We start from the raw sequence: 18,518 nt of genomic DNA, 5'->3' as shown, positions 1-18,518 counted from the left end.
CTCGTTCCCCGTAAATGAGGGATACCTCCAAAAAAATTACAAATTTTCGAAATTTATTCAATTTTTTTTACTAAAAACTGCCATAACTTTTTCAAAAATGAACATATCAATATAATTTTTTTTTATAGATGCTTTATGTCTTTACCTATCATTTGGTATAATTTTTTCATAAATTTAACCCTTTACCAGCCCACAGGGGGGGATTTAAAATGACAACTTTTTCACAAAAAATTTACTTTTTCAACTTAACTTTTGAAAGTGTTTCGGAATGTCTGACACTTTTATATATATATTAAGTTAAAGATAATGTAATGTGCATTATTATGGAACAAAAAATTTGACCTCTGGACTTGTCTTCATGGTGAAAATGGCTACCAAATGCTATTTTTGTGTGAAAATTCTCGATTTTATAATTTACATTTTTGACTTTATAATGCTATAACTTATTGAAAAGTGTATGGATCCAGGGCCGTCTTTCATTACTTAGAGGCCCTGGGCCTACTTAGATTGGAGGCCCATTTAAATTATTTATTTCATCTTTTCGACTATTATATATAATATTATTATTTAAATTTAAATTTTTATTAAAATGTTTATTATTAATTTATTTATTATTAAAAATTTTTTGTTTCATACCAATAGATGAGTCTGAANTTTTTTTGTTTCATACCAATAGTTGAGTCTGAAAATCTCAGTACAATTACAAAATATTCAACAGACTTAGCATCCTGGAAAGATATCAACGAAGATTTACGCAACTATTGCTTGCAAAAAGATCCATCTTTTTTTCATAATAAGAATGTTGAATATACAAAATCAGCTAGAATTTATGACGAAAGTGAGAAACAGAAAATAAGATTTTTTCATTCATCTCTTTTTTATCGCAATTTGCACAACGGAGAAACAGTAGAACGAGACTGGCTTTCTTATTCTCCATCGACCGGTAATATTTATTGTTTTATTTGCCACTTATTTTCAAATGAACGAAATCAATTCGCGTTTTTTGGATTTCGTGACTGGAAGCATCCAGAGCGTATTGTAGACCACGAAGAGAGTCGATCTCATAAGGCATTTTTGATAACGTACTCTAAAAGAAGAAAAAACTTAAATTTGATAAATACACAAATGACGCTTCAATTGAATAATGAAAAAAATTACTGGACACAAGTTCTTCGTAGAATCAATGATGTTATTAAGTTTCTTGCTTCTAGAGGTCTAGCTTTTCGAGGCAGTAATCAAATATTTAGGTCAACGCAAAATGGAAATTACTTAGGAATTTTAGAACTTTTAAGCAAATACGATAGTTTTTTAAAAGATCATATTAAGACTTACGGAAATAAAGAGCACGGAATAACATCATATTTATCTGTGAATATTTGCGAAGAATTTATTGAATTAATGGGGAAACAAATATTTTTTTATATTATCAAAGAATTAAAAAAATCGAAATATTACTCGATTTGTGTTGATTTTACGCCCGATGTTTCACACACAGATCAGTTAGTTTTTGTAGTTCGCTATACAACTGATAAAGGTCCCATCGAGCGCTTTTTATTATTTATCCCAATTGAGCAACACAAGTCTGAATATTTAAGTGAAGTTGTAATTAGTTTTTTACATGAACATAACGTCGATATTCAAGACTGCAGAGGACAGTCATATGATAATGCCTCGAATATGTCAGGACAATACTCAGGCTTGCAAGCGAGAATCAGAGAAATTAATAAATATGCTATTTACATTCCTTGCGGCGGGCATTCTTTAAATTTAGTCGGAACTAAAGCAGCTGAGTGTGTTCCGGAAGTCGTAGCTTATTTTTATTTAGTGCAAAAATTGTATACATTTTTTTCATTATCGACTAATAGATGGCAACAACTTTTGTCAGCTTTAGGACCGGAAAATAAAACCTTAAAAAGTCTTTCGACTACTCGATGGTCAGCTCGTTGCGATGCCATAACTGCCTTGCATAACGGTTATGATAAAATATGTACAGTTCTCGAAAAAATAACACAAAATCAAAACACAGCTCAAGATACGAAATACGAAGCGTAGTCATTGTTTAAAAAATTAAAAAATATTGAAAATATATTTTTAACAATTGTGTGGAACGATCTATTGAGTCGTATAAACGATGTTAATGTAACTTTTCAAAAAAAAAACATGAATTTACAAGTAGCTATTCACCTATTAACATCTTTAAATTCGTATTTGAATGATACTAGAGATAAGTTTAATAATTTTTTAGTAAAAGCTAAAAATTTTACGGTATGAAGTAGAGATTCGTGCAATCAGAGAATAAAAAAAATTAATACCAGACTAACTTATTTTGATGGACCTTCCAATGAACAACTTTTTAATTCCGATGATAAATTAAGAATCAAAATTTTTTTACCTATTATTGACTCTGTTTGTGCTGATTTGAAGAAAAGACAAGAAGTTTACGATAAATTAAATGAAAATTTCACATTTTTTACGACGCTCCAAAAAATCAATAACAAACAAATCGAGGACGCTTGTGAAAACTTGGCAAATATCTATGATAAAGATATCACAGCGGAAAATTTAATTTCTGAATGTTTACATTTTAAACATTATTTAAACGAAACTTATAACGATGATGAGGTATTACTAATTCCTGATTTGTTTGATAAAATTAAAAAAGATTGTATTAGTTCTACTTTTCCTAATATTGAAATTTGTTTACGCATATATTTAAGTTTGATGATAACTAATTGTACTGGCGAGCGTTTATTCTCTTATTTGAAATTTTTAAAAAGCGATGTAAGAAATTCGATGACCCAGTCCAGGCTAAACTATTTATCTATCATGTGCATGGAATCTAATTTATTAAATGAAATAGATTTTAATGATTTGATTAACGACTTTTCGACTAAAAAATGTCGTAAAAAACTGTTTAATCGGAGTATATAATCAATTTTAGAAGGAATATCTATATATGTGTGTATTATGTTTAATATAAAGTTTTATGTTTAAAATAAATTGATTTCATTTTGTTCAAGTATTCTTTTTAAAAAAAATATATTAAAAAAACTTAACGATTGTCTACAAAGAGGCCCCCCTTTTGCAGGAGGCCCTGGGCCCGGGCCCGGTGTGCCCTGCCTTAAAGGCGGCCCTGTATGGCACAACACAATTTTTTTATGAGAAATAATATTTTTTAATAATCCCTTTTTCATTCGACATACTTTATCTTAATCAAGATATTAATAAGGAACTAGCAGATCATGTAGCTTTTGGAATAATACACAAATTTTTTTAAAATTAAACACAATCTAAAGATTTGCATCGAAGCATTTATTTTTGATAGTGATTTTAATCACTGTCAGATATCATTATACTTGATCCAACTATATCACGGCACCACTGTGCCGCGACCCCCCTGTGCTGGGTTTTTTATGTTCATCTCATTTACTTTAAAAGGGTATCAACTTCATATTTTTAAATGCAACAAACATAATTTACTAATTTATTTATTATATAATAATCTAATTTAAAATTGTCGTTTACAATTTTTGAATCACTATTACACAAGATATTAACAATTTAAAGTATAAACTGGAGGTGAAGCTTTTTTTATAACTAGGCATTACCCGGTCGTACTCTTCTTCCTGCATGGAGAATAATACGTCAATAACTTCCAAAATGTTGGTCGAAAATTTGTTATCGACTAGTGTTATTTTTTATAGGTAAATCCTGTATAATAATTTTTTTTAACTTAAACTAAGGTATATCGACTTGCCCAACGCCTGAAGTAAGATGACAAAATTGACTTTTTTTCTAATTTATTAATAATTCCTAAACTAATTTATATATTTTACCAGTTTTAAAAGAGCTCTCTACCAATTGGTTTCAATATATCAAGTTTTTATAATGAAAATTCCTTTAAGAGATTCAATTAAATCTTAATATTGTCAACATTTCTCACCCTTCCCTTCCACTTTTAAATTTTGATAAATGAAATTAATAATATTCATCTTAAGTCGTAATTTATCTGACCTGTATTCATAGTAATATTTAATGTTAAAAATTCAAAGAAAGTTTTAAAAATACATCCTTAATATTATTTTAATTGTTATGCGATTTTACATTAACTTACTCACCAGCAATGTTGTTATGATAACAACAATGTACCAATCGATGCAATATTGTAAATTGAATAGGCTATATTTTATCTAACAGAATTAATAAAAATATTCTAGTTAAAAATAAATTTAATGAATATAAATTTTATAAGCTTGAGAAATGACACGAAATATTTTACTATTAATAATTTTATGTAATACAGCCATGATTCAAATTCATAAAGTAACCATCCAACTAAAAAATTAAGTTCTTCCAAAATACCAAAAGCACAAAGCATTTTTTAATGTTTATTAACAATCATTTATTCGAATTACTAAAAAATTTTTATTAAAACAAATTTTAAATACTCTTTCTCGTTATATTATTAGATATTATTGCCTTGGAAACCAATTTGCTCTAAAAAATAATCTATTCTAATTAGGTAATATAAAAATACACTGATGCCAATCTATTATTAAATAAGTTACTTTCGTTGGGTGGATATTCTAATTTGTGGATATTAAAATTTAATATTCATTAATTTAGTATTTAGTATATTTAAATAAAATTTCAAGTATATTAAATGTACTTGAAATTTTGTTTTTGTGGTTTACACTATAACTTAATAGTTATTTAAACTAGCTAACAAACTCTTTCTATAATAATATATTAATTTAACCAATTGAACCATTAACTCTTACTCGTATAATTGACGTGTTAATCAAATTTTAATGAAATCTATTTTTAAGAGTCAATTTTTTAAATTAGTTTTTTCATGATTGTGATTTATTTTTTTAGTAATATAATGAAAGCCATATTAAAATTACTTAACAAGTATAAAGTTGGTATAGAATCTTTCATCAAAGGAGAAGTACCAATGATATTAAAATCATTACAAAAATGAATACAACAATCAAAAAAGTATTTAAAATGTGAACTTTTGACAGTTTCATCAATTTAGTATTTTTAGTTCTGTTAAGTGATTTGTCACAGTGTCATGATCCATTGGAAAAAACATGTTTGCACATACATTTGTCACATACAAAATTAATAACTACACAATTTGAAAGTATTTCAATAATTATAAAAACTTAATGTTTTTATATGTTTATACAGTAGAACTCCAATTATCCGAACTCCGATCATCCGAATCGCCGATTATCCGAATCACTTTCAGAAAAAATCAGAAAAAAATTTGTCCAAAGTCCGCGGCGTCAGTGTAGGCACAACACGTGGTAAGAGTTCCCACTCCAGTTCCGGCGCATTGCAGTCACCTGTCATTGTTTATTTTGATTAGTCAGTGAATGGGTCCCGGTCCCCATTAATTCGGATAATTGGAGTTCTACTGTAATTCAATTGCTCATGATATAATTTCGCATATAGAAAACTTTTATGATTAAAATAGTATATTTTTCCGGGCAGTGCTTAGTCATGGAATAAATTGTAATATTGTTAATATATAGATTGTTAATTGTTCCATAAAAACTACTCTAGCGCTACTGTCATACCTCTTTTAAATTACTATCATGGATATTGGAGTTGTACATGGAAGTAGACAGGCTCTGGTCTGGAAGAACCTAGAATCTTTGGGTATCAATTGAGAAAACTTAAACTATAATTGCTAATATAATATTATGATATCTATGATATTAATAATATCATAAGACTATGTAATTTTATTCTTAAATAATTGTGTTTTTATTTATTAACTCTGATGTTTACGCCATCTATGTGTATTGTTCCAACAAGTTAATTTGTGACTAAATAGCGAAATAATAACAGTTACTATCAAAAGCAAACTGTAAGATTCATGACCTTTTGCCTGTTACTGATTATCATTATTTTATAACTAAATTATTATTATTATTTTTTTGTAATATTATAATATTAATATTAATAGAAGGAGGCTCCTCGTTGAATGCATACTTTAGTCTGACAACAGAACATTAAGTACATTTTTGGCGCCCCCTGGAAACAACGGTATCGCCTCTAAGCATACCGTTGGCTAATCCTTCTCAATCCAGGCCCACTATACTTTTTAATTAATAGATATGAATCATACAAAAAGGCCCTTTTCAGGGCTAACTCTGACGATTGCCTCTTGTAATATCGAAGGCATAAATTCAAACAAAGAACAACTCCTTTCAGAGTAATGTAAAGGGATTAAGTATGATGTTCTGTGCATTCAGGAAACTCATAGAAGCGAGGAGATGAATACGCCTAAGATCGAGGTCATGAAACTCGTTGCTTTAAGACCAGATAGGCAATATGGAAGCGCAATGTTTGTGAAAAACTCACTAGAAGTAAACTCAGCTCAAATTACAGAAGAGAAAAATATTGAGCTCCTTACTATAGAACTTGGTAACTGTACAGTAATTTCCGTATACAAGCCTCCAAATGTTATTTTCGAATTCAAGAAACCACTCAATTTTAAAGCTCAACCAACTAATTTCATTATAGGAGATTTTAATATTCACCCTACTAGTTGGGGCTACAATGTAACCGATGACAATGGCCACAAAGTGGAATTATGAGCAGAGTTAAATGGGATGACATTAATCCATGACCCAAAGTTTCCACCATCTTTTAATAGTGGTAGGTGGAAAAAAGGCTATAACCCAGACATCATCTTTGCAAGTGACATTGTAGCATCATAATGCGTTAAGGAAGTCTGGAGACTAATCCTACACACTCAATATCGACCCATTGTTTGTAAAATCATAGCAGTTACAAAAACCAACGCAATCCCTTACATGAGAAGATACAACTTTAAAAAATCTGACTGCAATAATTTCATAATAGTCCTGGACAGCCTGATAATTGATATAGCACCAACGAATGAGAACTACGATAACTTCACAGATCAAGTCAAACTCGCATCAAGACAAAATATCCCAAGAGGATGTCGCACACATTACATCCCAGTCCTAATACGCCAACTAGCAGACTCCCTACATAAATACACAAAATTGTATGAGGTCAACCCGTTTGAAGAGAATACAATAGAAGCAGGTGAAGTACGAATGAAATCATTGGTACAAGAGAAGAGAACGAAGTGGTGCGATCTATTAACCAGTGTAGACATGAAGCGAAGCAGTAAAAAAGCCTGGAGTCTCATCAAACGTCTAGATTGTGACCCTAAAAATAAGCCAACTATTCCGATCGTGACTCCAAATCAAATCGTCCAACCCAACCTCCTAATAAATGGCAAGTGTAATAAAAATAAGCACAATAAAAAATCATCTAAGCCAAGGGTAAAGCGAATAATAAACGAGGAAATCACTGAGTTAGGAGATCCTTTTCTGTACGAAGAACTTGAAATCGCTATGAAATCGTTAAAAAATGTAAAATTGGCTGGACTGGATAACATGTATACAGAACAAATTCTACATTGTGGCACTACAGCTAAGCAGTGGCTATTGAAACTTTTCAATAACATTAGATCTACACTAGGACTTCCGAAAATATGGAGGGAATCCAAAGTAGTAGCATTACTTAAACCGGGAAAAGATCCCAACTCTCCATCAAGCTATCGACCTGTTTCCCTCCTATGTCACACATATAAACTTTATGAAAGAATACTCCTAAACAGATTATGTCCAGTAGTAGATGACAAATTAATTAAGGGTAAGTAGGATTCAGACCGAAAATTGCTGTTCAAGGAAATCAATTTGAAATAATAGAAGAAAAACTCACCAAAATACTGGAAACAATGAGTAATTACTACAATGATAACTATATTAAGTCAAACCCCTGCAAGACTCTTGTGTTCGCTTTTCACCTCAAGAACAAAGAAGCAAATCGGAACCTTCAAGTTACCTGGGAAGGAAAATTACTTACACACTGCAAAACACCAACATATTAAGGAGTAACCCTTGATAGGACACTAACATTTAAATCTCATTGTAAGAAAAATGCCAAAAATATAAACACCCGAAACGGCTTGATCCGCAAGTTTACTGGATCAACTTTGGGTGCTCAATCGCACTTACTATGAGTGTCAGCCTTTGCATTATGCTTCTCCGTGGGGGAGTATGCATGTCCTGTTTGGGGACGGTCAACTCATACGGGAAAAGTGGACGTGGCATTAAACAACAGTAACCGCATTATAACAGGATGTCTTAAAAATACACCGATGGAGAAAGTATAGTTATTAGTAAGTGTTGCACCTCACAACATACGTAGACATGTAGTAATGAACCTAGAAAAATGTAAACAAACAAATGATAAGAGATACCCAATGTTTGGATCAAACATGCCCATTTTTCGACTTAAGTCAAGGAAAAGCTTCCTAAAGGTTTCACAGATCCTAACAGAAGACCCATCATCGAGAAGAATAACCCTGTGGAGAGGTCAAATCGCAGATACTAGTTGGGGAATGGAGCCAGCCGAACAGCTACCACCAGGTTATCAGTTACAATAGCAAACACGGAGAACCCTTAACAGAATGAGAGTAGGCGTAGGTAAATCAAAAGATAACATGTCTAGATGGGGTTACCTTAACGACTCTGACACAAAATGCAGATGTGGCCAAGAACAGACAATGACACACCTATTAGTATGTCCAAGAAACCCCAACTCATGCACGGAAGATGACCTAATACAAGCAAATGAAAAAGCGGTGGCAGTCGCTCGTTTTTGGACAGTGGAAGGAATATAACAAATGTTTACTTTTTAATATTTTATTTTATTTATGTTTATATTTATTATTTATTAATATATATATATTTTTTTTTACTCTATGATTTATATTTTAATAGTATTAAGTGGCCTGACACGAAAAATATATATATATTATTAAGTATTGTAATACTAATTGTAATTATAATAAAGTTATAAGAATTGTAAATCGTAAAACTAGATATTATCGGATAGTGTTTTTCTTTATTTATCAGGTGATGAAAATGATGAAAGTGATACTGAATAAAAAATATTATTTAATCGTTTCATCAGAAAAAATAATAATAGCATAGTGGAGTCGCGTCATAGTATTGACGTAAGATATTTGGGACAAGTATAGATGATACCTGACTGTGATTTTAATCACTGTCATAAGAAACGCTTCAATGCAAATCTATAAATAATGTTTAATTTTAAGAAATTAGTGGATTATTACAAATGCAAAATGAAATCCTATTTCCTTATTTATGTCCCGATTAAAAATGTATGATAAATAAATATAATATATGAATAAATATTTAATAAATTTCTTCAACTTCGACGGCCATTTGCACATAGAAAATATTTATATATATAACATTTTCAAATGTTAAGTTGAAAAAATTGACCTTTGCGAAAATATTTCTATTTTGAATACGATTTGTAGTCGGGTAAAAGGGTCAGTTTTCAAAAAATTTTTATGAAATGAAAGAAAAAAAACTAAGGTGTCTTTATAAAAAAAAAATTATTTTGATTTGTACACTTTTGAAAAAATTATGGCAGTTTTAAGAAAAAAAAAATGAATATATTATCAACATTTATCAATTTTAAAAATTGTAATTTTTTTGAGAAATTTCTTTCATTTACAAAAGACAAGATAATTTTTTTCAATTTTTAAAAGCAATGATTTCAACTAAATACCATTTGTGATTTTTTGACATATCGTTTAAAGAAATCGGTCTGGTGAGAGCTGAAAAAAAGTGTTGACGGATATAAAAAAACATATCATAGTAAAATTAATACCTTCTCAGCTTCTCATCAAAGCTAAAAAAAACATCACAATAACAATTAAAAAGAAAGAATCTATTTAATTTTTAAGAATTTTTTAAAATAAATGTAAAAAAAATTTTAGGTGTATAAATATGGCAATTTTTTTTTTTATCTGATAGTGAGTGTTATATTGATTAGAATTTTTGCAATAATTAAGTTGCGATAACTGAGAAAACAAAAAAAATTACTTGTAAGTAAAAAAAATGTTCTTTCTTGTTGTTTTATACGTAAAAATGTCTTAATATAATGTCTAATACAAAATCGATTCAATTTCTCAAAGAAAAAATTTCATAAATTTGTTTTTTGTAAAATTTAGATACAATATGACTACCAACTGACCAACTATAAAATAATTTATATTTTCGATGCTTAAATGGCTTAAATGATTATTAAGTGTTTTTAATTTGTCCAAAATTTAATTTTCTTACAAAAATCTTTAAAATGATGTTAAACTACATATTTTTTTAAAAATTCCGATATTTTTATATTTTGTAACCACTGTGCAAAATAAACTGTTGATATCGCAAGCCACAGCGAATTATTAAAAGTTATAAAATATTTTGTATATATGATCAAGCAATAATTAGCAAAAATTATCATAAATACTTGGTAATTTGAAGGATAGCGAAAAATTGTAAGGGTCGCAAAAGTAGATTTTTGTTAGGGTTACAGGCACAATTCCATAATTATGTGCTTGTAACGGGCTAAATATATACATAATTTTTTACTGGATGGTAAAATAACTGTTGCATTATTATTTATTTAATGATAGAAACTTAAACGATTTTACGTATGATAATAATAATAAAGCACTGAGCTAGATTATGATAAATATTTTCATATGGCAAAATAATTATTTAAGGTAAGGCCTGAAAAAACACCGAATACCGAGTAAAAGCCAAATTAAAAATCTCTTACAAACATAGTACCAGGTTCCAAAAATGAAGGACAGTTATTCAGCACATTTCTAGTACATTGATATCAACGGCCTAAAAATTTACCAATCACACACATTGAATATTTTTTCAATAAATTTTCTGCAGATTAAATACATGCGTTATTTAAATAAAATGAAGTGGGCCTAATAATTTTACACTTCAAAATTATTAGAATGGCATAGTAACATATTGAAATAAAATCCTATAAAAATTAACAATTAGTTTCATTAAGTTACTCTTTGGCGATTTATATTTGCTATGTAAAGATAAATTTATTTAATGAATGTAGGTATTGCTTTTTAAGCGTCGATAAAATTTAACTTATATATATAATTGACTTCACATAATTCCAATTTAAATTTCCCTTTTAAACAGAATAGTGTCAAAATAGTGAAAATGAAAAATAATGGTCATGAAATTATATTTAGTAATAAATTTATTTTTTTTTTATTTTTATTAAAAATTGATTATAATCGAAAAATTATTTAAAAATTTATGTCATTATATGTATGGTATGATAAAATAATAAGGTAGAAAGTTATAAATATTAAAAAAAAAATGTATTCAAAATCGAAGCCTTTTGTTCCTTAAAAATTGAAAGTCTCTCATTAATTAAAATCATGGTTACGTTCTTGCGTAGTTAAAATATAAAAATTGCCCCCATAATCATCGTTCACATAAAATTATTCAAAAGAGTATACTATTTTTTACTTGCAGTTTTTTATATATTTTTGTCTTAAAGTCATAATATAGCAGTTGCCTTATAATTTATTGTAAACTTTTTGTTTCATGTTAACTGGGTTTTAACAACATACATGTTTTATTTATTACATTTAAGTATATGTAAGTAAATAGAATTATTTAATGGTTTCGTAATATTAATGATATAACCAATATATTAAATATACAGCGTAGAACAGATCTAACTAACAACCTTTGATACACAATTAACATTTCGCTGAGATTTTGTAAATATATTTTATGCATTCTTAGTCTACGTTAATATCAATAAATTTTATTAACTATTTTTAATAATGGATAAATATTTATTTATTTTTTAATTTCTTGAAAATAGTCAGTTTTTAGTACTTTTCTTACAACATTTTTTAATAGGTTACTATAATTTTAATAAACGAGTGAGTATGTAGTGAGGGGGTACAGATCGTAATGGTGTATATTTATAATGCAAACTCTACTACTTACATATCCACTCTATGTATTAAAATGATTGTATTTCAAAAAGTATTTGTCTCAAAATTGTTATCTGATTAAAAATATTTGAAAGATAAAGCTAAAAACTAGATATTTCAAAACTTTGGAATTATAATTCTAATAATAATTCTAATAATTCTAATAAATAATTAAAAAAATAGATTTTTACTTAGTCTAAGAATACATACACTATATTTTAAAAGTTCTCAATAAAATATTAATTGTATCAAAAGTTAGATTAGTTCCACTCTGTAAATATATTATTTTCTTATCATTTTTTTTGGTGCATTCGCTAAAATTTCTTTTGTATTTAATTGATTTTATAAATATTTAATTAACATTAATCTGTAATAATTTATTGTGTTTTTATTTAATTCGGTTATTAAGTCAATATACTTCTCAAAGAAAATAAGATCTAAAATATTGAGAGTATTTTTTTATCTATTAGCTATTTTCTAAAATCATGTAATAATTAAATTAATTTTTAAACTGTAGTTTTATTGGTTTTAAACATAAACTCAGTTATGTAGTAAGCATCAAACTACAAGTGTCAAAATGATTTAATTATGTTCTATGTTAAAGGTCTTCACGTTATTATTAAATAATTCTGTTTTAAATAGATCCAAATAAATTAAATATATATTTGACTAATTTTCTCTATATGACCTGTATTCTACAAGCTGTACAATAAACAGTCTTAGTAAAAAAGCCTGCTCTGTTCTTTATCATAAATGAGCAATAAATAAAATATAGTTTTTGTCATAACTAAAACATGTTGTTCCAATTAGGTTATTATTAAATTTTATTTTATTGTTAGACAGTAATATGACATTGATTTTTAAATGAAGAAGAGACTAATAAAATTTTTTTTTTTAATTTATGAAGATGATTTTTGTCTAAAATACATATTTATGAGATGATCTCATATTTCTAAATATGCTATTGCTACCTGTTATTCATTCTATCTGGTAGAAAATATGATTATTATTTCTTATTAGAATTATGTACCAATACCAATGCGTAGCCAGAGAGAGCCCAAGGCCCATGTTCCTTCTCCATTACCGTAATTTTATCCCAATAATGTAGTGAAGAGTAAAAAAGGTCTTGGTATTACTCAGTAAGAAAATAAAAGCCTTTTAATTAATTAATCATTGTTATACTACCAACCATGCATATATAACACTCCTATAACATAGTTCCATATTAAGAACTGGAAAAGAACCTAAAATAACCGGAACATTTTTAATATTTATAACCTGTACTGAAATAGGAAATTTTTATTTTCACGAGTATCGAAACTATGAAAAAAAATCAAATAAGTTTTAATTATATAATCTAAGGAAGGAATTAAACATTTTCATTTGTATAAGCTATCCTTAATATTCGTTTTGTATAAATAATACTTGAATTAAAGGGTGCTAGTGATTTATTATTGATATAGAACCTAGTTCGTACTTCAAACTTCGTAATTTTGTTTATATAAATTAAGCAACTGGTTGTCCAAGTTGAACCATTTTGGGCATTTTTACTAAATTAAAAAAAACGAAATTAAGAATATTAAAAATAAAACCAATCAGATTAATTTGGTATGGTTGATTGTTAGAAACAATTATTGCTAACATATGTAGGTATGATTTTATAGCTGATTTGCATTTATAAACTAGATTGATTTTCAAGGAAGAAATTTCCAAAGTGATCCAAATTAGGCAACTCTCCCCAATATTCAATTAGGCTGGTATGAAAAACATAAATAATGGAAAATATTTATTATTGCATACAAGTATGCAATAATTAATTATGGTTTAATATTAATACGTTATAGTATGTTTTTTTTTAACTTCGGTGTGTTGCTGAGAAAGTTATTAGTTTTACTGTGCCGTGTTTTTTTTTGTGTAAGTAGACACGATTACTACGCACCTCTAACGATCTCAAAGTGGATCGATTTTGCTTAAAAACCATATCAATTCTTTTTCTCATTAAATATTAATTGATTTTTTTAATTTACATCAAATTAGAGCTAGTACGATGTACTAGCTCATACATCAAATACAAGAAGAAAAACTATCCGAAAACATTATTTTTAAAAATGATTGGCCAATTAATCCAAAAATCTTATAACTTTCAGTAAAAGTAGCCGATTATGAAATATTTTACATAGCAACGGTTCCTCATTAAAAACTAAATCAAATTGAATGCTTTTTGAGTTATAAATTATTTAAAAAAGAAAGACGTTTTGACGACTTGTCTTCTATGCGTAATTTTTGGTTGATACGTTAATTTTTTTTAATTTGTTCCAAATATACATCTAAGAGTTTTACAAAAGTGATTTTAATCAATGTTAGATATCAAACAATACTAGTCTATAAAATGCCACAACCACTGTGACACTATCATGTTAAACCAAATTTGTAACTGATAAGATTAAGAAGAGCATTCTAGTGCTGCATCTATTTAACTCTATATTGATATTTTTATCATAGGAGGCCACTACAATTATTTTTACTCAAAATACCACTATACGCTTGAGCTTATCTGCTAGATTTAGTCACATAATCTTCAACTCTAGGCTGAAAGGTAAAACCTATAAGACTGTAGTGAGCCCAGCTATAATGTATGATTCAGAGTGTTGAGTGGTTGACAAGAAAATAGAGCAGATAATGAATGTAGCAGAGATGAGAATGCTTAGATAGATGAGTGGAGTGACTAGAAAAGGTAGGATAATGAACGAGCATATAAGAGGGAGTATTGGTATAGCGTAAATCGTGAATAAGATAAGAGAAAATAGACTGGTATGGTCATGTTGTGAGGAGAGAGGAATCGGAAACTGTAAGAACAGTTATGGAAATGAATGTTGAAGGAAGAAGAGTTAGAAGAAGACCAAAAAAAAAGGTGGAGGGATGTTATTGAATGCGATATGAGGACAGCTGATGTGAGCATGGATAATGTGGGAGATCGTGTCAAGTGGAAGTTTAGGATAAGGGTGGTCGAATCCAAGTAATTGGAATTAAGGCGAGGAAAAAGAAGATGAATCTTCAACTCTACTTCACTTGATTTCGATAGTACTTATTTTTTTTATTAACATATTATAATTTGAAAATATATGCTCTATGCCATTTAACCACTTAGAAGTTTAAATAACCTTAAAAATATATAAAATTACAAAACAGCATTTTCAATTGAATAAATGAATATTTATTAAAAATAAAGTAAAATTTAATACTAAATAAGTCTGAAACGCATACCGTGTTTCAAACACAAAATATTACACGCAAAATATGTGTGAACATAACAAATAATAAAAATGCATAAATAGCATAAAAAAAATTTACTTCAAAATGTGAAATTATTAAAAAAACAGGCATATACAATTTACAAAATATTGTCTTAAGTAAAATAATAATTTATTCAAGAATGACTTATTTTTATCAGTTGTTTTTATGATGTAGTAATTTTAAATAAAATTTATTTATACACAAATTTTGTCATATTTTATAATTCTCCAATTTTCTTGACTATAAGTGTACATGATAACATATTTTTTCAATTTTTTTTTGAAATATAGTATAACAATTTTTTATAATTAAATATATATGTTGAAAGTCTAAATAAGGCCTCGGATTTCAATACACATTACATTTTTTAGAATTATCTTAGACTATGCCTCCATACACAAAATTCGATTTATGAATAGAAGAATTTAAAATTATAATTTTTATTTCTTAAATTTTATGGAATTCTTGCAATTATATATATATATATATATATATATATAACACTTTTGAGAATATAATTAAACAAACATTAATTACTTTTATTTAAATTTTGTTAATTAAAATTATATTCGATGGAGAGACGAACATTTTTTTTAAATGTATATATTACTTATTAAGGTTATTTATTAAATTTTTCAATAAATTTTATTGGTTAATCTAGAGGGCTTAGCTCCCCAAAAGTTATTTAAATACGTAACATTTTTTAATGAAATATTTTAAAAATAAAAAAAATTATGTTGACATCCTAAATATTTTATTTAAATTGTTCTTATAAAAATATTATGTTTATAATACTGTGATTAAAATTTACAATACTCTTTTAAGAATTAATATTCTTAATATAAAATCTAATAAATGTAGCAATAAATATAAAAAAATTGTATAGCATTTTTTTTGTTTTTGTATTTTTATAGAGCACAAATTAATATTATACGTGTCTAATTTTTTTAGAGCTATGCTAAACTTTTAAGATATTTTTTTAGAGGAAGTGTAAAAGTTTTAAGGGAATTTAATTCTGACCTTTATTTGTAATAAAATGAAAACAGTATACTTCTTAAATGATCGTTTTGACTATTCGTAAGTATAATTTATGTATGACTAGCGTAAACATACCATTATTAGGGTTTTTTGTTTTTATCTATAAGTTAATTTTCTACTATTCATTAAAAATCTTATTTATATATTTCCGAACTAAAAAGTTTTAAAAGCACTTAACTAAAAATATTAAACAAATAATATAATAACCCTTGTGTTGTAAATATTTGCTTAAGACAAGTATTGCAGGTAATACTTATTTTTGAGTTTACTAAAAAAAGGATTTTTGAAATTTATAGTGTCAATTTCATCAAAGTATGGCATAAATAAAACCTGAGTCGTCTTTTATGATCATCAGAAATTGTTTAAATGTCTAGTTAATATAATATAAGTTAGTATGTTATCAATTCTTGTTTATAAACATCGGCTATCATAGTATTTTTTAGAAGGGACGAATAAATTTTGTCAATTTTCGATGTTTAATTTAATTACTAAAAAACCTAAGGAAGATCAAACTTCTATGAAATTACTACTATTAGTTAATACATTAAAAAAAAAAAATCATTTTATACAATATAATTTTTTTTTAATCTACGTAGAAATTGATTACGAGTATAATTCAATATTTATATCAATTAATTTAAACAATATAAATAATAAATATTAACTTGTTCATGATATTACATGGTGTATCATATTTCTTGGCAAAAATGCTTAGATAGACCTTAAAAAGAAAACACTATGTCGTAGTAAAAGCCGACAACAGACATAGCTAAAACGAAAACATTATGGTACCGTAACTAACGAATCTTAGAGAAGTGATAGTTCCAATACAAATTATTTATACAATACTAATAAATAATTTTGAATAAAATAAATACAATAAACGTATAAGAAAAAAATATTAACTTATATATTAAAAATAATAATAATAAATTTTTTTTTTGTAAATTTTAAAACTTAATAAAATATTATATTTAAAATTTAATTAATTTTAATTTGTTATCGAAAACTAAAAAGTTAAACATTATTTTCATGTAAGTACTCTATATTATTACCAGTGGAGTAATTTTGGCGGAGTGGTAATATCATCCAGAAAATGAAAAAAAAAAAAGATAAAGAAGGTACGATTTATTTTGTTTTGGAGTTATAGAAAAATTTTCTTCCTTTCTATATAAAATTATATTATAATATAATAATATGTTATGATTAAAGTATTATTCTTATACAAATTTTATAAAAAAATTAAAACATCTATAATACATTTTTTATTTGAAAATTTTGGTTTTCTTAAAACCAAAATTATTAAAAAAATAATTATATGAAATAATTATTCTTAGTGTAATTCAGGACAAAATTTTTTTTTTATAGAGACTAAAAAATCTTAAAACATTACTGTTGTTATGTTAAGTTGTATAATTGAAATGAGCAGTTGTTTTCTGTGTTTCTCGTGAAAGAAAACTGCAGCAGCATCCAAGGAAACTTCTTGAGATATAATGTAGAAAACACATACCTATAATAGCTGTATAATAAGGTACATATCTCTCTGGAACCAGATCGCATTTTTTCTACTGCGGAACGTCGAAAACCGTTACCCCCCGCCTTTCATTTCTCATCATGACCACAGACGCGTCAGCCGCCTTCGCCTCCTACTCCTGCAGCGACCCCACCGGCGCACGATCGACTTGGGACTGTTCGGGCGGTGATGAACTTGGTGAAATTTCCGGTTAACCGTCTGTTACACACATATAAACATATGCGCACAATCAGGATTCCTATATGTTTTGTACCTGTAAACCAATGGTCACAACTAACTATTAAAAAAATAGCAATAATACTGTTATAAGATACTATAAGAAAGTAATATTATCTAATTTAAATTATTTGTTTTGGATTTAAATAACGCATATAGTGAAAGTATTAAATTTGAACAATTGATATATTAATTTTATGAATAACAATGGCAAAATTTAGTTTCGTAGTTTGGCACTATTATTTAATTATACATTCATATATATTATTTATTCATACATACCGAGTATTTCAATTATCGTTGATTTTGTTAATTATAAGCAAATATTGAAAAAATATCTACATATAATTTTGATCTTTCAAAATTGTTTAATTCCGATTTTACTTGAAATGTGTAATAGTGGTTTTTTATTAAAATTTAATGAATACAAATTACGGTATACATATCTTCAACAATAAAAATATTTTATTTTATGTTTAATATTATACTACAATAATGACAATCGGTATATTTGTAGTG

This window comes from Daktulosphaira vitifoliae, unplaced genomic scaffold (genome assembly GCF_025091365.1).
Source record: "Daktulosphaira vitifoliae isolate Bord-2020 unplaced genomic scaffold, ASM2509136v1 Scaffold_1, whole genome shotgun sequence".
NCBI lineage: Eukaryota > Metazoa > Arthropoda > Insecta > Hemiptera > Phylloxeridae > Daktulosphaira > Daktulosphaira vitifoliae.
The sequence above is the reverse complement of the archived record's forward strand: the minus strand, read 5'-3'. Positions refer to the sequence as shown.